This window comes from Pleurodeles waltl, chromosome 5, assembly GCF_031143425.1.
Source record: "Pleurodeles waltl isolate 20211129_DDA chromosome 5, aPleWal1.hap1.20221129, whole genome shotgun sequence".
Lineage (NCBI taxonomy): Eukaryota > Metazoa > Chordata > Amphibia > Caudata > Salamandridae > Pleurodeles > Pleurodeles waltl.
In genome coordinates, this window is record NC_090444.1 from 1602918328 (window position 1) to 1602943036 (window position 24709).

Sequence of the window (24709 nt, forward strand, 5' to 3'; positions counted from 1 at the left end):
TCATTTTTTAGCGTGAACCCCTTCCTTGCGTTAATGATATGCAAGGGAGGCGTTCGCGTCTAAAAAATGACTCCCAGGCCTTTACGTGGTATTTATACTCCCGGGCAAAAGAGACGCCCGGGAGTGGGCGTGGCTAAAAACGGCGCATTTGCGCCGCTTTTTAACGCCTGGGTCAGGCATGGCGTTAAGGGACAAGTGGGCTCAAAATGAGCCCAGAGTGCCCTCCCCTGCCCCCAGGGACCCCCCCTGCCACCCTTGCCCACCCCAGGAGGACACCCAAGGCTGGAGGGACCCACCCCAGGGACATTCAGGTAAGTTCAGGTAAGTTTTTTTTTTTTTTTTTTAATAATTTTTTTTGGCATAGGGGGGCCTGATTTGTGCCCCCCTACATGCCACTATGCCCAATGACCATGCCCAGGGGACAGAAGTCCCCTGGGCATGGCCATTGGGCAAGGGGGCATGACTCCTATCTTTACAATGATAGGAGTCATGTTGATGGGGGATGGGCGTCGAAAATAAATGGCGCAAGTCGGGTTACGATGATTTTTTCGACGTAACCTGACTTGCCCCATTTTAAGACGCCCATGCGCCATTTTCCCCCTACGCCGGCGCTGCCTGGTGTACGTGGTTTTTCTCGCGCACACCAGGCAGCGCCGGTCTGCTTGCGCCGGCTAACGCCATTCAATAAATACGGCGCCCGCATGGCGCTTCAGAATGGCGTTAGCCGGCGCAAAACTTTTTGACGCTAAACTGCGTTAGCGCAGTTTAGCGTCAAAAAGTATAAATATGGGCCTCAGGCTCTAGACCAGATCTGTCTCTCCTCCAAGTGTGAAGACACCAGGACCAACCGGAGCCATGCAACACCAACCCCCGGGGTACCAGACGCCCTGCACTAAGAAGCAACAATGACACACCATTTCAGAAGAGTTTTGTGGGCCTGATGAAGACTCATTCTTTTGTTTAGATTTGTCCCCACCCTTCTCCTGATTCTTGGAAGAATCCTTCTTTTTGGGGTTATCCCCTGTGCAAGTTTTCCTACCCACCCTGGTGCAAACCCATTTGTATGCCTTCTTACCCAATTCTTGGGGAGAGGTCAGATCTGAGTCCACCAGGAGCTTAGATATGCAATTATAAAGAATGTGCTCTCACAAAATTATGCAAGCCATGAAAATCATGCACATTGCTGCCATATAACTAGCCTTCCAGATAATTGACAGAGCAGTCTACAAAATCTAGCCAATCCTTGGAGGACTCCTTCCTAGTCTCCCTGAATTTGATGTACTCCTTTGTTGTTAAGCCAAATCCATCAAGGAGTGCATTCTTAAGTGCCTCATAGTTACCTGCGTCCTTTTCTCTGACAGTGAGTAGTTTGTCCCTGCCTTTATCAAAAAAGGAAAGCCACGAGATGGTTGCCCACTGTCTTTGAGAGTCCCTCTAAACTTTACTGGCCCTCTCCAAAGCAGTGAACCACTTGTGGATATCATCACCAACCTTGTAAGGTGGGACAATTTTGCTTATTTTCCTGGAGGCATAGGAGTCCTCCCTGACCATGGTGTCCCTAAAGTTTTTACTGCCACCATAGGGTGTTAGCCCTAGATTCTGTCTCTCCTTCTCCACTGGCAGGACCTCCCTCTCTAGGCTAGCTGCTGCAGACTCCCTTTAGCCTGGTCTAACTTCAGCCTGTGGAACTCCCTACCTAGGGACTCCCCCCTGAGTCAGAGTATTCTATCTCATAGGGGGTCCTAGAGACATGGGTTTGGACAGATAAGGAGTACCTATCCCTCCCACTGGAGACCCTTTGCACCAACCCCATGAGAGTGAAAGTAAACCTACTGGTGTGTCCCCCTTTACACTGTCATGAGTGTTCCCTAAAGGACTGGTATGTTCCCTAGTTTCTCCTCCAACCCCGCAGTGTAGTCTAGGTCTACCCTATCTAAGGCTGGGGGGGTCAATCTCTTCCTACTGTCCCTCCTGGTCTGCAGTGTTCTGGTTATCAGCCTGGAGGAGCAATCCTATGAGGAGATCCTTGATGGGAATTCTTCTTGTCTTCAGCTTTCTCGAAACACACATCTCCTTCAATCTTTGAAAGGTAAAGCCCTCATACTGAGAGTCTGGGGCCTGAGCTGCGTTCTCCACAGAAGACATTTCCCTAGAATAGTGTGGGTGCACCTATCTACTCTAAGTAATTAGACTTTCTAAATAGAGAGGGCTATGCCAGACCCCCAACTTACCTAAAGTATAAGTCTAGTGATCCAAATTACTAAGTGTAGTGTACTCTATGAACTAGTGGTGGACTTTCTTGTGGAAAGTTACCAGCGACAGAGTGGTAAGGCAGTTGCAAGTGTCTTATCCCACCGCTGCACCACCAATGTAGGAAGCTGACCTGCTGTGTGGTGGACACCTATGGTGTTTGCACCTTATACCAGGTAGAGGCAGCCCCTATTAGTGAATGAGGGAGTGTGTAGGAAGCCAGAGCTCTCTAATGGTAGCTGTGGTGAGCAGCCAAGAGTTATCTAGGAGAAGTGTAAAGCACCTGCAATACCACAGCAGTCACACAGTAAGTTATCACAATTGAAAGAAACCACAGTGTTGCAAAAATAAAGGTACTTTATTATAGCAACAATGAACTAGATTACTTATAGGCAGTCCCCCAGTTGGAGGTAAGTACACACACTATGTATATTGTTGGAAATGGCCTTTCTGCATTTTGCCTTCCTTCTCTTTTTCTGACCTCATTGTTGCTGACTTTAGGACTCTGCACACTTTACCACTGCTAATCAGTGATAAAGTGAAATGCTCTCTAACTAAAACATGGTGACACTGGCTCATACCCAATTGGCTTATTTAATTTACTTGTAAGTCCCTAGTAAAAAGTGCACTACATGTGCCCAGGGCCTGTAGATTAAATCCTACTAGTGGGCCTGCAGCACTGATTGAGCCATCCATATAGGTAGCTCCTAACCATGTCTCAGGCCTGTCCTGGCTAGGCCTGTGTGTGCAGTTTCACTGCCAGATGGACTTGGCATTTAAAAGTACTTGCCAAGCCTTAAACTCCCCTTTTTCTACATATAAGGCACCCCTAAGATAGACCCTAGGTAACCCATAGGGTAGGGTCCTATGTAGGGAAAAGGCAGGACATGTACCTGTATATTTTATATGTCCTGGTAGTGTAAAACTCCTAAATTCGTTTTACACTGCTATGAGGCCTGCTCCTTTCATAGGCTAACATTATGGCTATCCTCATATACTGTTTGAGTGGTAGAGTCTGATCTGAAGGAAGTAACAAGCTCATATTTAGTATGGGCAGAATGGTAACACAAAATCCTTCTGACTGGCAAAGTTGTATTTAATATTACTATTTTAGAAATGCCACTTCTAGAGCATTTCTCTGCACGTAACTCCTTTGTGCCTTACAATCCACATCTGGCTGGGTTAGTTGACATCTCCCTTGTGCATTCCCTCAGACAACCCCAACACATGATGCTCAGTGACACCTGCACACATGTGCATACTGAATGGGTCTTCCTGGGCTGGGAGGGTAGAGGGCCTGACACCTACATGTCAGAGGACAGTGGCCTGCCCTCACACAATGGCCTGCCAAACCCCCTACTGGGACCCTGGCAGACAGGATTGACCTGAAAGAGGGCCTTGTGCACTTCTAAGCCCCTCTCTTCGAAGTCTCCCCCACTTCAAAGGCACATTTAGGTATTTAAATAGGCCCTCTGACCCTACCAACTCAGACAGACACTTTTCGACAAGATAACACTGGGGAAGAAACTCTGTACCAGAACCTGCAATCTGCCAAAAGAAGCTGCCTGGCTGCCCAAAGGGCTTATCTGACTGCTTGCTGAAAAGGAGTGCTGCTTTGCAGCCCTCTGGCTGTTCTGCGAAGTGATCTCCAAGGGCTTGGAATGAGCTTGCCTCCTGTTTCTGAAGTCTCTGGGCCAAAAAGACTTCATATCTGCAAAGAACTCCTTGTGCGGTGAAATTTCGATGCACAGCCTGCCAGAAATGACGCACAGCCTGCATCGCAGTTAGAAAATCGCCGAACCAGAGCAATGCAGCCCAGCTTCCTGAGAGATCGACACAGCGCCAGCATTGCGACCGGAACTTCGACGCAAGGCCCACTGGATCAACGCATAGCCAAGCTAGAACGACGCAGCCCAACTTCCTGCGAGAAGAATTGACGCAGCACTTGCGTGCAACAAAAATGTCCCCGCATCGCCCACCGGATCAACGCAGTCCCTGTAAGTTCGTTCTGCACGCCCAGCATTTCTCTGCATCATCCTCAGTGCATCCAAATACCCTGCAACCTGAAGAGAATCCAGTTCCAAGTGCCGGAAATCCACGCAAGGCCCTGACTGCGTGAAAGATATCAATGCAGCGTCTGTGTTCGCCCGGAGAAACCGATGGACACCTCCCTGTTTTCCAAGCATCTCCTCCTCTGTGGTCTCTTGCGGGTAACTTAAATGCCAGCCAGGTACTTTGCGCTTGCAAGAGACACTTATTTATTTTAAGAACTCAAGACTCTTTTTTATCATTCTTTAAAGTGGTATTTCAACTTATCAAATCTTGATTGTTTTGACCTTATTTTATCCAGATAAATAGCCTATATTTTTCTAAACCTGTGTGGTGTATTTTTGTGGTGTTTATACTGTGTTATTGCATAATTTATTGCACAAATACTTTACACATTGCCTTGTAAGTTAAGCCTGAGTGCTCAGTGCCAAGCTACCAGAGAGTGGGCACAGGATAATTTGGATTGTGCGTGACTTACCCGGACTAGAGTGAGGGTCCTTGCTTGGACAGGGAGTAAGCTGTCTGCCAACCAAAGACCCCATTTCTAACATATATACACTGTAATTATTAGGAATTATCATATAGGAACAAATAGCATTGGTAAAAATTTTTGAAAATAGTTAGGGTCCTATGGGGGGTACCATGTACTAAATAGTGAAATGAGAAGTGAAGTCCCCCACCCAAGGATATGGAGTAGTTAGAGGAGAGCTGGGACAACTTGGCACCCCAAGAGATGAGTTCCTAAGTGACCCCCAGCAAACAAGAGCAGAGGTAAGTACCTGATCTTCCCAAAGGCTAACAAAGGCATTTGGAAAGAGGAAGATTGCAAGACCAGGACCACTCTGGTGGAATCCAACAGTGAATTCTGGAAGGGGAGGACCTAAAAAAGAAGGGTCCAGAGTACATTCTACACAGGAGGGGCAGGAGCCACTACCCACCCTTCTGTGAATGATGATCCAGGTTGAAGAGAGGAGAACATCAGCTGTGGAGCCCAGGAACTGCAGAGAGTTCCTTGGAGTTGTGCAGACTGGTGCACACTGGATTATGCAAGAAGGGCACCAAGGCCCATATTTATACTTTTTGACGCTAAACTGCGCTAACGCAGTTTAGCGTCAAAAAGTTTTGCGCCGGCTAACGCCATTCTGAAGCACCATGCGGGCGCCGTATTTATTGAATGGCGTTAGCCGGCGCAAGCAGACCGGCGCTGCCTGGTGTGCGCGAGAAAAACCATGTACACCAGGCAGCGCCGGCGTAGGGGGAAAATGGCGCATGGGCGTCTTAAAATGGGGCAAGTCAGGTTACGTCGAAAAAATCGTCGTAACCCGACTTGCGCCATTTATTTTCGACGCCCATCCCCCATCAACATGACTCCTATCATTGTAAAGATAGGAGTCATGCCCCCTTGCCCAATGGCCATGCCCAGGGGACTTCTGTCCCCTGGGCATGGTCATTGGGCATTGTGGCATGTAGGGGGGCACAAATCAGGCCCCCCTATGCCAAAAAAAATTATTAAAAAATAAAAAAAAAATACTTACATGAATGTCCCTGGGGTGGGTCCCTCCAGCCTTGGGTGTCCTCCTGGGGTGGCCAAGGGTGGCAGGGGGGGTCCCTGGGAGCAGGGGAGGGCACTCTGGGCTCATTTTGAGCCCACTTGTCCCTTAACGCCATGCCTGACCCAGGCGTTAAAAAGCGGCGCAAATGCGCCGTTTTTAGCCACGCCCACTCCCGGGCGTCTCTTTTGCCCGGGAGTATAAATACCACGTAAAGGCCTGGGAGTCATTTTTTAGACGGGAACGCCTCCCTTGCATATCATTAACGCAAGGAAGGGGTTCACGCTAAAAAATGACGCACATTCCGGGAACTTTGGCGCTATTCGCCTCTAACGCCATAGTATAAATATGGCGTTAGTTGGCGTTAGTTTAGCGTCGAATTTGCGTCGAAAAAAACGACGCAAATTCGGCGCAAACGGAGTATAAATACGGCCCCAAATGTGCCCTTCAAAGCAAGTGGGTGGCGTGGGAAGGCTACCCCTCCCAAGCCCTGTAACACCTATTTCCAAGGGAGAGGGTGTTGGTGTCCTCTCCCTCAGGAAACCCTTTGTTCTGCCTTCCCCTGCTTGAGGAGGTCAAGCAGCGGGAGGGCAGAAACCTGAGGGCCTGCAGCAGCGCTGGCTGCCTGCAAACCCTGAAAGACTGGTAGAAGCAATGCTGGGGTGTCCTCTAAGGAGCCCCCAGAGTGCGTGAAATCATGCATGAAATCATGCCTCCAATACTGCCATTAGTATTGGTATATGATTCTGACATGTTTGACACCAAACATACCTAGGATCGAAGTTACCATTATGTAGCTGGACAGAGATACTGATCAGTGGCCAGTACATGGGTAAAATGGCTTGCTGCACTTACGAAGTCCAGTGCATTGGAACTGGAGTTTTTAGGGGTACCTCTGCTCATGTAGGGGTGCCCTCACACACAGGAACGTGTACCCTGCCTTGTTGGCTACGAGGGCTTACCATAAGGGTGACTTACAGTGACCTGGTGCAGTGAAAGGGTACATGCACCTTTTTCACGCAGACTACAATGGCATCCATGCAGACACAGTTTACATGAGCTTCCATGGGTAGCACAATACATGCTGCAGCCTATGTGGGACCCCTGGTGTACCAATGCCCTAGGTACCTAAGTACCATATACTAGGGACTTACAAGGGTACTCCAGTATGCCAATTGTGGGGTGTAAAGGGTACCAAAGCAAACAAATTTAGAGGAAAGAGCACAGTCATTGGGGTCCTGATTAGCAGGTTCCCAGTGAAAACAGTGTAAACACACTGATAAAGAGGCAAAAAGTGGGGGTTATCATGCCAAAAAGACTGACTTTCCTACAGCCATTCTTGCATTTTTTGTTCCATTGAGACCCATAGCATCGGCTGCTGGGCCAGATAAAATTCCTTTGGAATTTTACTGGATATTTCTCCCTGAGCTCTTAGAGGCCTTGTCATTCACTTTTCTTGCTGCCCAGACAGAGGGGCAATACCACCCTCATGGGAAGACACCAAGATTGTGCTACTTATGAAAAAGGGTAAATCCTTCCTAAATCCGGGGTCATATACAACCATCTACCTGATATATGCAGACGCTAAAGTCTATGCAAAAATCTTAGCCTGCAGACTAGGGAAGGTCATTGCCAATTTTGTCTCGCCTCACCAGCACAGGTTTATTCTGGGACGGGGTACTGTCCATCATGTCTGCAGAGTAAGTATTCTTCTGGACATAGCTGAGGTAACTAAATCATCTATGGGACAGGTGCTGCTTGATGCAGAGAAAGCCTTTGACCAAGTCTCCTGGAGCTACCTCTGAGAGGTATTGAGGTGGAAGGGACTCGGTATGGGCTTTTTTACTAAATCCATCAGGGCTCTGTATCAAGCCCTTACGGCCAGAGTGCAGATCCTGGGCAAGGGGTTGGGCAGGATCTTTATCACTAGAGGAACAAGGCAGGGGTGTCCTTGTTTGCCCCTGCTATTTACCTTATACATTGATCTGTTTATCGCCTGAATGTTAAGAAAAAACAGGATCCAATCAGTCTCTGTGAGTCAAGCATTGTATAAAGTGTTAGCAACAGCCTACCTCCGCAATGCTTTAGGAGTTATCAAAGAGAAATCTAGCGCCTTTGGGGCTATTGCAGGAAATCATCTTAATGAGGGTAAGACCCAAGTGATAAGTACTGAAGGCTCCAGCTTTGGGAATCAATGTTGGGTAGAAGACGCAACCTACTTTGGAGAGGTTGTTACACCTAATCTAGGGAGGATAGTGGAAATTACTTACCCCACTACTCAATAAAATGAAGCAACATCTATATAGAATTAAGAACCTGCATCTAACACTGATGGGGGGATACAACATGTTAAATGATTGTTCTCCCAAAAGTATTGTATCTACTTAGAACTATTCCCCTGGAGATTCATAGGAGATGGCTTACCAAGCTGGAAAGTTTATTACAGCTTTATGTGGCTGTTTACGAAGCAAAGGAAAGTGTCAAAATGTATAATCCTCCCTAGATGTCGAAGGATGGGCAGTACATAGTTTTGTACTTAATTATTGGTCTTGTATGCTACAGCACTTTGATGTTTTGATTACTGGCAATACCTATAAATTAATGCTGCTGTGTCACCTTCTATCAACTCACACTGGGCTCGGATGCCAAGAGCTGGTTTTAAGGAATTTAGAGAGAAGCTATTATAAAAAGACAGTGTGAAACAGTGGATGGGGCATTTAAGGTGTGGCATCAGATCAGAAGAAAGATCAAGATTAGCAAACTGAACTGTTATACCCCTCTATGGGACTCCCCTGTCTTCCCAGGTATATTCCAAGATGGCATGTGTAAGTGGTATGCGGCCTGTGGGATCTGGAAGTTGGGGGATCTCTATGAGAATGAGCAACTGTGCTCCTTTTTGGAGTTACAGGATAAATTTGGGTTGACAAAGGAAATGTTCTATAAGTATCTTCAGTTTCTGGATTATCTCAGTAAACAGAACAAGAATCAAATATCTGTTGATAAATGCCCGGTTTTAGATATAGTGGATCAAGGCAGCGGAATCGGGCGGATTTATGATGCTTTAATAGAAGCCCTTCCAGAGGGTAAGAAATTCCAGAATATAAGGTGGGAATCAAGATTGGGGGTAACAGGGCCAATACTTGGGAGCTGGCTTGTGATCTGTAACGAGACACTCTTGAATGCTGGCCTCAAAAGTCAACACTTTAAGATAGTTTTTGATTTATACCATATACCCGATAAACTGTACAGGGGGACAAGAGGCTGGATTCAAAGTGCCACAGATGTGGTGCCGAAGAAGATGACATAATGTATATGTTTAGCTCCTGTCCCCGGCTAATCAATTATTTTAAAGAAATTAGAGGTTTTATCAGATTGATTTTCAGATGTCGTGTTAATATTACTTCCCAAGTAATTCCTCTAGGAATTAATGAGGATCAGGACCTCTCTAAAGCAGGAATGTATCTGATTCCTTTGGCAATGGCTGTGGCCCGAATGTGCATAGCATCTCAATGGATTAGTCCAGACACCCCTACGTTCACAGAGTGGAGATCACACTTTTTATCTGGGCTCCTGTAGATGAATGGATGGAGATTGCTAACAGGGCTAATGCAATCAGCCGTGGTACAGGAGGAGAGAGGTGAGGGGGCTAGGGTGTATCCATGGTGGTTATGACCTGGGAATATGGAGGCATTATATACTCTAACAAGGTCCCCTTTTGTTCTTACAGCTTAAGGGGTATGGGCATGTCTCTTTGTCATCTTGTGGGATATTGCCTGTATTCTTTTCTCATTATGCAGGGAATGATGGATAACCCAGTACTGATAAAGGATCTTATCATCACCGGACTTGTGCACTTTATCAACCCATAGGACTTCATCCGTTGCTGCTTAAATCTACATTATCGGGCTGTAATGTGTATTTTTTAACTTCACATGTAAGGTGCTACAGATATTGTATCTATGATTGAATACTGTGTAGCTTTGGTTATCCATGGATAAGCAGAATCAAATGAAATGTGATTTTATGAGCATCTAATTGATAGGTTTCAATAATTGTATGCACTCTAGTGTTATCGTTGCACTTTATCTTGAGGTAGCTTTATTCTGTATGGTTATTCTGCTGTTATGTCACCAATGCACTGTATGTTACCAAAGAGCGAAACGGGATGGCTACCCATGAATCTCTTATTTTATCTAGAGTAAATGAGTCACATGATTTAGTTAATATGTATCGAAGCACATTAGTAATTTCATGCCTGCTCAAATGGGTATTATGCTGCTACAAAATCATCGCAATCTATGCTGTCACTGTATTTGCAGTAGCAGCTATCTATGGATAACCAAAATTGAACAAATGTGATTTGGTGAATACCCAATCAAAAAGCACCAGCAATTGCAGGTATTTTAATAATTTTGATGCACGTTTTTGAATCACAGCCTGATTATGTAGATTTTTGGTGCTGTTATGTTATCATTGCACTTTCGGCTGCTACTAGCTGGGATGGGATGGTCTTCAGGAATCCCTTATTTAACTGAAACAAAATGAGAAGGGACTCAAGTCCTGACGACCATTTTATCAGAGCATTTCTAGGGCATATTTACAAGCCCCTTGCCCCTCCTTGCACCACATTAGCGTCATTGTTTTACGCTAATCTGGCATTCCGTAGGCATTTCTAAATGCAAGCATTGTGCCACTTTACAACCCCTTGTGCCACATTATGCCTGCACCAGGCATAATGTGTGCAAGGTGGGGTGTTCGGCGCCTGGAGGCCCAAAAAAATGGCACAGTGAAATTTACATCTCACTACACCATTTTTTGTGTCATTTTTAACACCTGCTCAGAGCAGCTGTAAAAATGACACACCCATTATATTCAATAGGACTCCCTGTGCTTTGCTGCATTAGCGTCAAACGTTTTGACGCTAGTGTAGCAAAGCACCACAATAGCGTCAAAAATGTTGACGCTATTGTGCTTACAACAGCCATGGTGCGCAGTATTGTAAATATGGCGCACCATGGTGTCGTTAGGTGCTGGTAGGGGAAGACGCTAGAAAAGTGGAACATCGTCTATGATGCTCCACTTTCTTATAAATGTGCTCCTCTGTCCTTTTATATGCACTTTAATTTTTGAAGGTTTTTCCCAAATTGTCAGGATGTTTATAGCAGAGGGGTGTCTCTCCTCTTAGCAGTTTAATTATCTGATTCTGACCTTGTATAGATAGAAACAGATATATAAATGAATGATACATTATAGTACTATTCAAATCATAGTACTATACCCTGCTATCACATTTTCAGGGTTTTATGATCTAGGGCTTTTTAGACTCTGCATTGTTTTTACGCTGATCCTGCTATATTAAGTCGACATCACTGCACTGCTTAACGTTTTTTCTTCAGTATTGGGGATGTATTGTTTCTCATACCTTTAAAAAAATCTATAAAAATAAGTTTAAAAAAATAAGTCACCTAGCAACCTTGACAAGCCTCCGGTTCTCTTAGTAAACGCTATGCACACGAAATTCTGTAAACTAAGAAGGTACTGGCAACAACAGTATGATCATTTTAATGTAGCAGACGCAAGAGTGCAGTTCCACAATCCGTTACTAGAGGTCCCTGCGGAACTCCCCAGGGACATCTAGTAACCACGCGTGGTACTGCAGCCTTTTGGCCACAGAGCTTTTGGTTTTCCCTTGGAAGGAGTGTCCCGCCAATCGCAGAAAAACATAAACGCTGATGCCTCTCAGGAAAACGCCGAACACACACCAGAACGACAACTTTCCACATTCCCGGAAGTGTTTGCTAGTCACTCGTTGGCGGGTATTTCTGGCTGTTATATCTTCCAAGACATCGGTCTGCCTTATCAGCCGGGGAAGACTTGCAAGACTCCACCTGAGAGCAATCAAGAAAAGGTATAGGCAAACCATGCTACTATCAGTGAGAGTGTTATGCTAAGGCGCGCAGTCATGAGCCCTCGGCAGTCTGTGCGTGTTTTGGGAGCAGCAGAAATGCTGTCGGGGGTGTGTTAGATAGAGACACAGGCTATATTATACAACAGGAACAACCCTTCCCCAGACTACGACGACAGAGATGGTGTCAAGCCATTACCAAACGGGGAGCAGCCTAGTTAAAAAAAAAAAAAAAAACAGAAGAAACTCCCAGAGCGATCTAAGGCCCATATTTATATGTTTTTTGTGCCGCATTTGCGTCATTTGTATTTTTTAATGCAAAAGCAGCGCAAACCGACAAAATACAATTATATTTTGTTTTTTGTGCAGCTTTTGCATCGAAAGACGACGCAAATGCAGTGCAAAAAAAAAAAAAATAGATTTATAGTTTTGCAGGAAAAAGTTTATCGACGGCTAGCACCATTCCAAGATGCTGGCTGGGCGTCATATTCATAGAATGACAGTAGCTGGCAGTAAGGACTGGCTAGCGTTGTAACAAAAGACGCTAGCCAGGTGGGGAAGGTGTAGGGGAAAAGGGGACATATGTCCCCTGGGCATGGCCATTGGGGCCAGTGCCATACAGGGTGGCCCAAGTTAGGCCCCCATGGCACTATAAAAAAAATTGAAAATACTTACCTGTGCTTACCTTAATTACCCTGGATGGGGTCCCCCCCATCCTCTGGTGTGGGTGGGGGTGTCCCTGTGGCTAGGGAAGGGCACCTGTGGCCCCATCCCATAGCCTCTCACCATGGAAATAGGCCCACAGGTCCCATAACACCTCCCCTGACCCAGGCGTTGAATAACGGCGCTAAGCAAGCTTAGCGCCATTATTTAAAGCCCCCTTCCCCCTCCGTGCGTGATTTTATCACGGGGGATAAATATGGCACTTAGGGCCATATTTATACTTTTTGATGCAAAACTGCACCGGCGCAGTTTTGCGTCAAAAATAATACCGCCGGTTAACGCCATTTTGGTGCGCCGTGCGGGCGTCAAATTTATACTTTGACGCACTGCAGCGCAAACCACAGGTATGAGTAATTTTGTTTTTACGCACACCGAAGTCAAGTCATAAAGCAAAAGGACGTTAAGGCGGCGGAAATGACTGTGGGTCGATTTACGACCCCGCAAACCGGATATGTGGTGTTTTGTGACGCAATAGCGTAAAACTTCCCCGCAAACACAGCCCTTTCAGCAGAGGAGAGCCTAAATGGATCCCAGATGCCTCTACAGACCCCAGGAAGATGACAACAGACCAGGAACCAGTCAGGAGGACCCACACAAGAACCAGGACACTTTTAAGAAGAAAAGAAAGTGTTGCTTCAGTGCAGAGGAACAAGAAATGCTGGTTAAAGAGGTGACGGAACACCAGCACCAACTGTTTGTCACCTCAAAATTGCCAATCAGTAGGAGAGAGGCTCTATGGCAACAAATTGTCGACAAGATCGACAGTGTGGCAGAAGTACGCAGAACAGTCATCGAGTGCAAGAAACGCTGGCATGACTAAGCGCAGGACCAAGGAAAAGATGGCCAGGAACAGGAAGGCAGCACTGCAGACTGGAGGTGGGAGTCCAGCACACCAGGAGGCCCACCAGGAGGGATGGTCGCACCCGTCATCCCTGAGGAGATCTTCACAGGGATTCAAGGACAGGACAGCGCAGACTACCAGGAGACAACACACATGCACGGTAAGTCGCATGGGAAATTAAAATGCACTAATGTCAACTACGACCGGTGGGGGGGGGGGAATACCGACCACAAAATGCTTGGAAGTCATCATATACATGGAGTGGCATGGGTAAAGGGGTATGGCATGGGGGCATGGCCTGCACAGACAGAAGCAGGGGCACACCATTACACCACACCAACAACAGTCCCATGGGGGCATGCTGCCATGCCAACGATGGAGCAAAGGTAAAGCCACGCCAGGAGGGAAGGGCACAACGTGAAACTGACATCCCGGCACACATCAGCCACCATACCCCCTACATTAACTAGGGCCATATTAACAACCTCTAGCCATACCGACAACTGGAATGTAACTGCGATAACAGTTGCCACTACCACCTCCGCTCTGTGTGCAGCTCAAGTAGCCAATGGTGGTAACGTCCCCATGGATCATACATACCTAAATTAATGGGTTGAGGATGACACCTCCAGTAATCCCCTGAAACATGGTAAAGGCCCCAGTCCTGTCAAATGTCAATGCCCATAGTTGTCGCAAACATCAGCCAATGTCAACAATAGGAGCTACACATCACTAAGGACACACCCATGCTGCATATGTCAGTGTCCATCCTGTGCCTCTGTCACAATGCAACATCCCAAATGTCATACTGCTCAGACAACAGCATTGAGGGGGAGGACACATGTAACTGGTCACTGAAATACACCTGCACAGTCATAGGAGGAAATAGGACACTGATATGACTATCAGGGCAATCAATCTCCACACTTTCCCAGCTGTACACATTACCAATGTCAACATCCATATCGTGCCATAACAATGCTATGCATAGGATACGCTACATGTCAACTACATTTAAGTGGATGTGAAAGATCAGGGACTGGGGACGGTCCAGATTGTCAAGTGTGTTGCTAGTGCCATCAGAACACCCACAGCCAGTGAAAGGCCTCACCATCAGAATGGATGTAGACAGAGGGTTGAGTAGGACAAGAAGGTGGCAATTCACAATTTGGCCAGAACAAACACCTAGAGGAGATGATGTCGACAAGTCTAATAACTTACCACAATACATGTGACATGCGGATGGGCAATAGGCCTGGGAGAATGCCCATCTGAAAGACTGGAGCAATGAACAGGAAACAAGATCACAATGTGAATTCATCACAAGGCACGCATGTCACATCACTAATGCCACAACACAGACACAGTAATCTACCCCATTTCATTGCAGAGGAAGATGGATCTCCTGCAGATATGCCTGTCCCAGAATACCCTGATGACATGGATGACGAGCTGACAAACATGCCCCACAGACCATCCAAGAGGTCCTTGGAAACCATCCAGACCCCACCTTCAGTCACAAGGAGGAGCACAGAACAAGCAGCCATCACAGAGGACCCACCCACCACCCCAATTGTAAAACCTGCCAGCTCCAATACAGCTGAGGACTCACACGACACAGGCACCAGCTTTGAGAGAACTGTAGTTGTAGTACAGCGGGAGCTGGCCAATGAGGTGCGGATAGGGATGCAAACTATGGCAGCCAGCCTAGTGCATGATGTTATCTGCAGATCAGGCAGCAGCTGGGCAAGGGCTAACATCTATCTTGCAGGAACAACAAAAAAGCCTGAAGGAAATCAGCACAGCTGCAATACAGTTGACCCAACACGTACAACAGCAATCCTGTCAACGCGTGCACAAATGCAACATTGAACCCCTCAGGGCCGACCTGGCTGCCTACCATCGTGATGTGGCTGCTATTCTTAAGAATCAGCAGATCCTCCTTGCTGCAGTACTGCCCTTAAGACCCCCACAGGTAGCAGTGACCGGGATGTCTGACTCCACGTCTTCTAACACTGAGGTGTGTGTTGCCCCTTCACAACCACCACCACCAAGGACAGAGGAGGCAACACACACATCAGAAGAAGACATGGAACAGATCACATTCACACGGAAAAGTACCCGGAAGCACTAGTCCCTGCCACATGGCCAACTATTACCAAGGTCCTGCGTTTTGTAACATGCCAGTCTTACAACAACTCTACTCAATGACTGTTCTGCTAACCACTGTATATCTTGTCAGCCTGCCCAGTGCTTGTCTCTCTCTTACTCATTGGCAAATCCTGTCCCTCTGCACTATATGAAACATCACCCCAGCATGTCAAAAGCATTTCCTTAACCCCTTGTGTAGGATCACAATGTAAGATGTCACTATAATGGACTCACAAACATGGACAATGTACATATAGCACTACAGCACTTTTCAATAAATAGCACTTACACAACAAATCTGTCTCTGGGTAATGTGACACATCAACTGTGCAGTAGATAACTGAAATGTGCCTACTGTCAAATAACGTAGCTTGTCAATACAACTGTCCTGGTATTTGTAGTCAGATACATCTGCACAGTGGCCAGGATTGCATCATACTCTGCCCTTCCTGAGGGTAATATCTGATGAAGTGAGAAACCATACACCATCATGCTTTGTTGGACAGAATAATGCTTCCTCAAGGGATATCTAAGTTACCAAATAGTGGCAGCAAAATGTTGTCACCATGCAGTACTAACACATATAACAGTGCACACAAATCTAAGCTAACACTACAAAAACTGCATGAATGAAGGTGTCTGAGTTTACATCCAAATAGGTAATCATGCTGAACAGTGTCACAAATGATCTATGTGAGTCATGAAGATGATACTACAAGAGTGCTTATGACAACTCATCTTATAAGGGTGTCCTTGAACATCACACTGCAGTCAGACCTAAAACTGTTCCCCCAATACCAAGTCTGGAAGCACCGTTTGGGACTTACAAAACATACTTACAGACAAAAACACGTTGGGATCCATATTAACAGTGATTGGTGGTTGCAACGAATGGTGGAATCTTTGCAAGGTAGCTCTGGGGTAGCTGCCAATCTTACAGCTCAGTTGGGATTTGTTCGTAGCATAGGACACCAATGTAATAGAACAAAATTCAGGTACACTAATGCCAAGGCCATGATCAAGTAGCATTTAACACATACTGTAAAGGGTAACTATATATTTATTAAATGGTAATCACCGAAGAGGAAACTGAGGGAAAAGTCTTACCTACCCTAATCTACCCTGACTACTCATTACCCACAACTGTCCCTAACTAACCTAACCTAAACTTACTTATCACATGTAACAAAACGTTCTAAACATCAACCACCCACCCCCCCTTATGAGACGGGACACATGGAGGACAACACATACTAACCTAAATACATACTATACTATCCTAAACAAATATATATACTATATATATATATATATATATACTATCCTAAACAAATATATATATATATATTTTTTTTTTTCTTTCTTTTCTTATTTTATATATATTTTGTATTTTTTTTATCAAACACACAAGAACCCCAACATAGCCCCCCACCCACCCACACACTTAATAAGTAAAAATAGAAAGAATCAGGACCCCCCACCCACTAACAGACTATACTAACCTAACACTAAGCCCCCTAAGTATAAGAACAAGGAGGGAGGGGAGGGAATCATGTCCATTGTCACCAAAGTCTAGAGGTTGGCCCTCCGGAGGGTCCTCTTTATGGACCGCACACGCCTGTTAATATGGCGAACATCCCGGCTCAGATTACTTATCTTCCTCAAGACACGGTCCATCTTACGTTCTATTTCGTGGAATGCTGCAGGGTCAACTGTTGGAGCTGGGGCAGTCTGGGTACCAGCAGAGGAGGTTTGTGGGAATGTAGAGCCAAGACCAGTGGGCTGTCCTGAAGCTGTTGCAATGCTGGGGCCTGGAACTACAGCAGACGTTGGGTCAACAGTCCCAGCTGTGGGTGGTGCCGCCTGGGTAGAACTGGTGGTTTTGCTGTTGGTGGCTGTGGTGGGCAAAGTAGGGCCCCCCTGTGGGAAAGCCCTCCACGCCCCAGGGGCCCGTTCATGGCGGTATCGACGGGCCGTCCTCCTGAACCCCGACTCTACCAACAGGATATGTTGATATCTCATGGCCCGCTGCTGGAACTCACGGACCTGGATGGGAGTCATGTTTGCAGCTGTGAAGACAAATGCAAATAATTTATATTAGGAACTGCATTGTGTGAAATGGCACAAGAAGTAAATCAGACAATACAGCTACTGTACTTGTAACAGCTCATATCACCATACAGATCATTGAATGTCCCTGAGGAAGTACATGGCAGGCCAGCCTACAAAGGTCACATCACACATAGCACATCCAAAACCTTTGAGATGGGTAACAACTGGCATTGACTTGCCATCTGAGTTCTGCCAGTTATCAGCTAACAATCATGCTGCATATCCTCCGCCAATACATGGGCTACAAATGTCAGTGTACGGAATGCAAAACTAAAGCCACATGGTCTGCAAGTTGTAACTGGACTTGCCAGTATAGTACCCATGTGCCATACCTGAGTGTGCATACTAGGTTCCGACCAAACAGTCACTTATTCACATGTATGTGTAACATACTGGTAGCATCAGTCCTAGGTACCCTATTCACAAACCCATGCCTGTGTTTGAGGGGGGGGGGTGGAGAAACAACTAACAATTCCAAGCAACATGGACACCCAGGAGTGTATAGAAAACTCCACACGTGTTTGGCTCTACACACACACCACATGTAAGGTCCATCAACAATTAGGAGTCTGCAAACCCTTGACCAATCATAGCGCCACACATGTCAGGAAATGCAGAGCTTGGTACACAACATATACTTCCAGTAAGGCATGACTTACACCAGACACAGGGTTGCAAGAACACCCATGATCACGATTAGCATGCACACCTAGGCCATTGCACTCAAGTTCCACATACCTGTAGCACTACATGTCGAAGTACATGCTGCTAGGAAGTTCTACCTACAGTTCAATAAGTACTTTGGTGAATAAGGAAGCAGAAGTCTGTTGGAAAGTGATTTGCATTACCAATCTGGGAGAATGTGGGTCTGACAGGCTGACTAAATCTGAGCTGACTTCCAGTGCTACTCTTGTTGATACAAGTGTTATCCACATGACTCACCCCAGTACTTATTGTGGGTCCCAGAGGAATGACCTACAATCCCTAGATAATACAATTGGATAAACATTGGCCAACTCAAAACTTTTGAGAAACTGAAATCCCACTCATGGAACAAAACAAATGATTGGCCAGCGCATCACATCTTGCTGTGTGTTCAACACACACGAGTCGATCACACATCACCAGCAAACACAACACATAACAGACATATCTACACTTACTGGAGTGGTCGGGGTCCTCAAATGTAGCCACCACAGTGTAGGGTGCAGGTCCACCTGTAGGGCATGGAAGGAAGAAATGTGCTAAAAATCTGTGCACTGACCAACAATTACAAAGACATATACAATGTGTAAGCTGAATAAGGAAACAACAGCCATTTAGACATGATGATACTGCATCTGATATATCACAGCCAACATGTACATAGCATGGGTCTCCTGTGACAGTTACACACATCTGCAAACATGCATTGGCCCTAACTATCATGTGGTGGCAAACATGCACGTCATTAGTGATCAGAAATAATAATGGAGTGTGATCGTCTCATCGTGTGCATCCAAGAAAGACATCCTAAGCCTGGTTACGCGAGGACTGCATTACCAGTCAAACAGCCCATGTGGCCATGACACATTTATTACACAAAGGTACAATGTACAGAGGGACAGGGACTTTTGTAAGCCCTCCTGTTGTTGCAGTTTCTTCATTTGATGTGGCCCAGCAATGGTGATTTGCACCAACCATGGAGATGTGAACCCATGTCCATACCTTTGGACTGCATCCCTAATTGGAATGTGGTACAACTAACTCCAAATACCAGTCTAAGATGTTAGCTGAGGGCACCTTACACCTTTTCACAATGTTTTCAAATCCAGATCTGACATGTATCCAAAAAGATGAAGGACCACAATAATCCCTAACTTTCATAGAACTTCCGTGAACGATTTCCTTCCACACTCACCAGACTCACACAAGACATACAGTATGTCTGGGCCACTTTGCTATCATCAATTGACGTGAAGCCAGCACTCATTTTCTGCTTCATGTAGTGTTTCTAAAGTCTAGCTACTGTGTCAACAACGTTAGCCAATATTTTAGTACATCTTTACTTCTCTGGCAAATGTGACCTATATAGACATGATTGGCTCCTATTTTGTTTGGTTGTCTAACACAAAGGCGGCACCAATTTACTTAACGGAAAAGTATCCTGTAAGTTTGCAGAGCACGTGCTTCCTGACAGCTAGCAATTGTGATCCTTCACATAGTGCATCAATTACCCTGTATGTTTGCGCAGCATTACACACAGTCAGCAACTTAGCTGGCAGATATTGTACAAATCATCTGATGTCACTACAGAGCATTTAATCGTGCACATTTACATGATTAGTACTCACCAACAGGGCCACCAATCACTATTCCCAGGTGGTCCAAGAGATCTTGCTCCCTGGTGATGAGGTCAGCCCACCGGTGCTTCAGCTGGTGGTCACTCCTCTGGCTGGCAAACACGCGCTGCAGGTGATGCAGCACCTTTCCCCACCGGATTCTGCGCGCCTCAGTGTAAAACTCCTGTATCACCCTGCCTCGATCGATCATCAGTGGTAGGAAATGGCACACAAGCCATATAAAGCCCCCCAACTCCTGCTCACCCATCCTGCCAAGACGTGGCCTACCAGACATCTTGGCAATGAAAAGGGGACTAGGGGATAAAGAAGTAGAAAGGGGGAAAGGGGGAAAGTAGGGGTACAAAAAAAATGAAAAGTAAACTTAACCACTAAAAGAGCCCAACTATCCCCAAACCAGCACTACCCACAAACTCCCACAAACAACAAAAACACTAGAATACTGGACAAATGTAAACAAAACACAGTAGGACACTATACAACAACAATATTTATTTCACAAAATGACAATTGAGATAGCACACAGGACACAAAAGCACAAAATCACTGGACACCACTCTTAAAAAACAGCCACACAGTCTAGAAGATTCACAGACTGCAAAGCCAAAGTGAAAGTACACCCACTGTACATAATCTGTAAACAGGATAGCCTATTACATCACTTCCTACATAAAATGGCCGCCGTTTTTCGCGTTATGCGTCATATTTTTTTCACCCATACAGTTTGTACGTCATATGTTTTGATGCACAGGACTGAAAATTAGGCCGCATCCAAATAATTGTAAATAGTCTGTACAATTATTTGGATGCGGCCTAATTTTTACCCGTGCGTCACAAAATATGACGCACAATCTGTATTGGTGGGAAAAAAATGACGCATACCGCTAGCAACGTCAAAATTTCAGTGCATGAACTGGTTTTGGGCATTTTTTCAGTTTTTGCTATGTTACATTTGGGACACATCAGAGATAGGCTGATTGTACCCACTATGGTGTTGATGGTGTATGTTCACATGTGAGACATCATACTGCAGCGTACCATGACCCGCTACTTCCTTAACAGGATTTTGAGGGTTGGCTGACACACTAGATGGCCATATGTGTGGCCTACATATATGTATTGCACAATTTGGGCATGTTTGGCATCAGGAGAGGATAGCAATGTGACACACATATGTACAATACCTCAATGCTTATTGCTCAATGTGTGTGCAGTGGCAACTAATGTAGTTGTTGACAGAGTGTGTGTGCATCACAAGATGCATTATTGAACATATGCTTGTATGAATGTGAAGTCAATGTGTCCATACCTTAGATGCAAGTCATTGTGGAAATCAGAGAAAACATGTGTTAGTTAAACATGTAGCAACATCCGTTATGTGCACTTCCAAGATTTTGGGTAACGTAGACACCACAAATGACAAAGCATGCACCAGATAGATGGCAGATGCTTGTTCATGCCAAAGGTCCACAATTTCACCATCCTATGTCCTAGATTTTTGGTAACAGCTTCCTAGGCACTTGGTGAATCCCACAGTGAGTCAGACACATGCATTGAGGAAGTGGGTACCATGTAGTTGGCCCAGACAGCCAAAGGTGAACCACAAATGTATGATGACGCCACAGTTGAGGTCATATATCTGAGCCACAACTCTCCAGTGGCTGTGGTGGACCAGCAGACGAGGCAGCACGTGTCCACATATTTCCAGTGATCAGTTGCACAGAGGTGTCTTGTTCATGTGTGTAGCCCAATGTTGATCCTGTATATTTTAGGGGTGTATGTTGTCACAGTTAAGTCCAGGTCTCATCATGAGTCAGTGGCAGCTATTCCTGTATCTACTGAGTATCCTTTGTTGATCAATGTGAGTAAAGTGGATGAGGACATGAGAACTTACATGGGGATGGTCCCACCCTGTCACTGAAGACGTGTAATGAGACTGTCAACAGGGCAACCTTGGTGTGCTGAGTGAGATAATGTCTCAGGTGTCATGTTCCGGCAGGTGTCATTACAACATTTTTAGACAGGTTGGTCTCTGCAATTCCCACTGCATCTGGGAACATCATAGCCTCTGTGCTGATTATTCTTGCAGCTATTCACCACACACGGCCCATCAACATGTTGTGAGCAATGTAATTCTGTGTGTGAACTGTCAGAGTACTGACATGTGTGGACTTTTCATGGACATTATCAGAGGTTGCAGGTTATGCTGAATGCCCCGTACCCAATCCCTGCATACAGCCCTGGGACACTGTCACACTTTGTCGTTCATGCATAAATGAGACCCAGACAAGGGATGGGCCATGAATTTTGGTATTCACAGAGGATTTAACTCATATGGTACAATTAAATGGCAGATGATGTTATACAATGTATTTGGGTATGCATTGATGAAGCACATGACCAAATACCCTCTGAGTAATGAGAGTACATATGTAGCCACAGGCAAACTTTAGGGTGATGCACAGACAGATGCCACTCAGGCTGACAGGATGCAGGGTGAATCAGGATCCAGCAATTTCACAAGTTACAGAATCAGTGGTCTGACAAAGACTGTTTGGAGGACGAACTAGACAGTTGACATGTAAAACTGTGTATGTCCTGTGTTTTTGAAGGTGACACATTAACCCAAGGGCTGTGTTACACAGCTTAATTAGTAGCAATGCTTAACGGTGTATTTGACAAAATGGCAACTCCTATGCTGTTCCAGGCATCAGCAGGGGCAGTGCTTGTTGAAATGGGTGGTGTGCATGGAGGTGATCACAGGTGTGGGCTGCATCAGTTTCTCACAAGTCCTGTAGGTGAGATTTGCATTCTAATGGCCAACAGACATTTTCACACGGGAAGCAATCTACAGGTGCTAACAGGGCTTGGAAACTAGAAGCCAGAGTATTAATTGACCTGACATCCATGCAGTCAGATGTTCTATGACAATGGTATACCATAGGAAAGGGTGTAGCACACTGGATTGCTATTGACAAGCTGTGTGTGTAGAGGAGGGAATATTGGGGTACACATCTTAATATTCCAGGGACATCTTCAGACAGGTGGGTTGTGACCAGGAGCATGGGTGTGTCAGGAGTTAGGAAATGGGCTGACATGTACATGGAACGTCATGTGCGCAATGCTTGTCATATGTGTGGCACTTGTGCTGTCTATGTTCTGCTTATATGGAACTCTAGTTACAGATAGTCCTTGCAAAGACTGGATGCAGTTGGACTTACTGCTGTCAAGGGTCTGGTCATACATTCCTGTTACTGATGCAAAAGCACATCAACTGCCTCATGTATGAGGCTTGTTTTCCCCTTATTGAGTGATGGTGTCTTAGTTGTGAGCCATATGCTGCGATGAACCATGTTTCCAACATGAATGTGTGAAATAGGTGTGGTCCTCTGCTATTGTCCTTCAAAGGTGAAATGTACAGGATGTATGTCATTTATAGTGTGTGTGTGTGTGTGTATGTGACCGTTGTATCGTACGCATCAGATTTGCTCTGGGATTTTCAGTGTCCTAATCGGTATATCAGCAATGCTCCATGAGGCAACACTCTTACTCTGATAGTTAGAGATAAAGGTGTGCAAAAATGAATAGCCAAACCATGATATGGTGATTATTATAGGTGTTTATTTAAATTAGTTCATAAAGTGGTGATGGTGATTATATTTAGAAGAAATTTTCACGATATGTCGCCGCCTACGTAAACCAGCGGCCGTGTTTTGTTGTTCCCCCTCATGTTGCAGGCCACCATCCTCCTCCTCTTCAGGCATGTGTGGCTCTGGTTCCAGGAGGGGAATGTTCCTTTTTATGCAAATGTTGTGCAGAATGGCACATGTTAGAATGATCTTACAGACCATTTCCAGGGAATATAGGAGGCTACCACCAGTGATGTCGAGGCACCGGAATCTCGACTTGAGGATGCCGAAGGTCCTCTCGACTATGGTGCGTGTCCTCCTATGTGCGTCATTGTAGGCACGCTCTGCTGCATTACTCGGGTTGCCAATAGGTGTCATTATCCGTGGCTGGATGCCATACCCCTGATCAGCTGCAAGAGAAAATGAATGGGATCATGTTGATGTAGCTAGCCCCATTGAAATCACCTTGCATGGCAGTAGTTGTCTTGTGTTGTCTGTGACTCTTTTGTGTTATTATGTCGCATCCTAGACTTGTAGGATGCACCATCTACATTGTGTTGTTTCCTTGGCTGGACGAGTGTTTTGCTGCTAACCAGATGTCAGCAGTATGTTTTGGGATTTGCAGTACAGTGTGCCCTCCCTAGCATTGTGACTTGTGATACAGAGGTCCTTGTGTCTTCACTGGGGGTGAGATGATAGTTCCATACACAGGTTAAATTTGACAGTGTTGTTAACACGTTCATATCAATGTACCCTGGACATCCCATACCTTTAGACTTATGCAATGGATTAATGTAAACATAATTGAGATGCTTACAATTTGCATGGTGACATTTAAGCAACCCACTCCAAACGTTGTGATCATTGACGTCTTAACATTAGGCTGTACAGTAATTTCAGATGTGTGACGGGTTCAATGGTGACCTAAGAAACATGGCTAGCGGTGTCACAACCTCAGTGTGTTCCTGTCAACATGTTGCTGTTGTGGTGTATGTGTTGTGTGCCCTCGAGGGTTGCTGTGCACTGTGTATATAAGCAGGTTTTTGTACTTACCAACAAGTAGTCCATTGCCATACCGTCCATCCTGGAAGTGTTGATTGATGGTGCTGTGACGGAAGATGAATGAGTCACGGACACTCCCAGGATATTTAGCCACGATG

General features: G+C 45.6%; 1 long non-coding RNA gene across 1 annotated transcript in view; it reads left to right on the forward strand.

The window, feature by feature from the left end:
- LOC138297415 (uncharacterized) overlaps window positions 1-24709 on the forward strand; it is a 179928-nt gene that overhangs the window by 43019 nt on the left and 112200 nt on the right. The gene's annotated exons all lie outside the window — the stretch shown is intronic.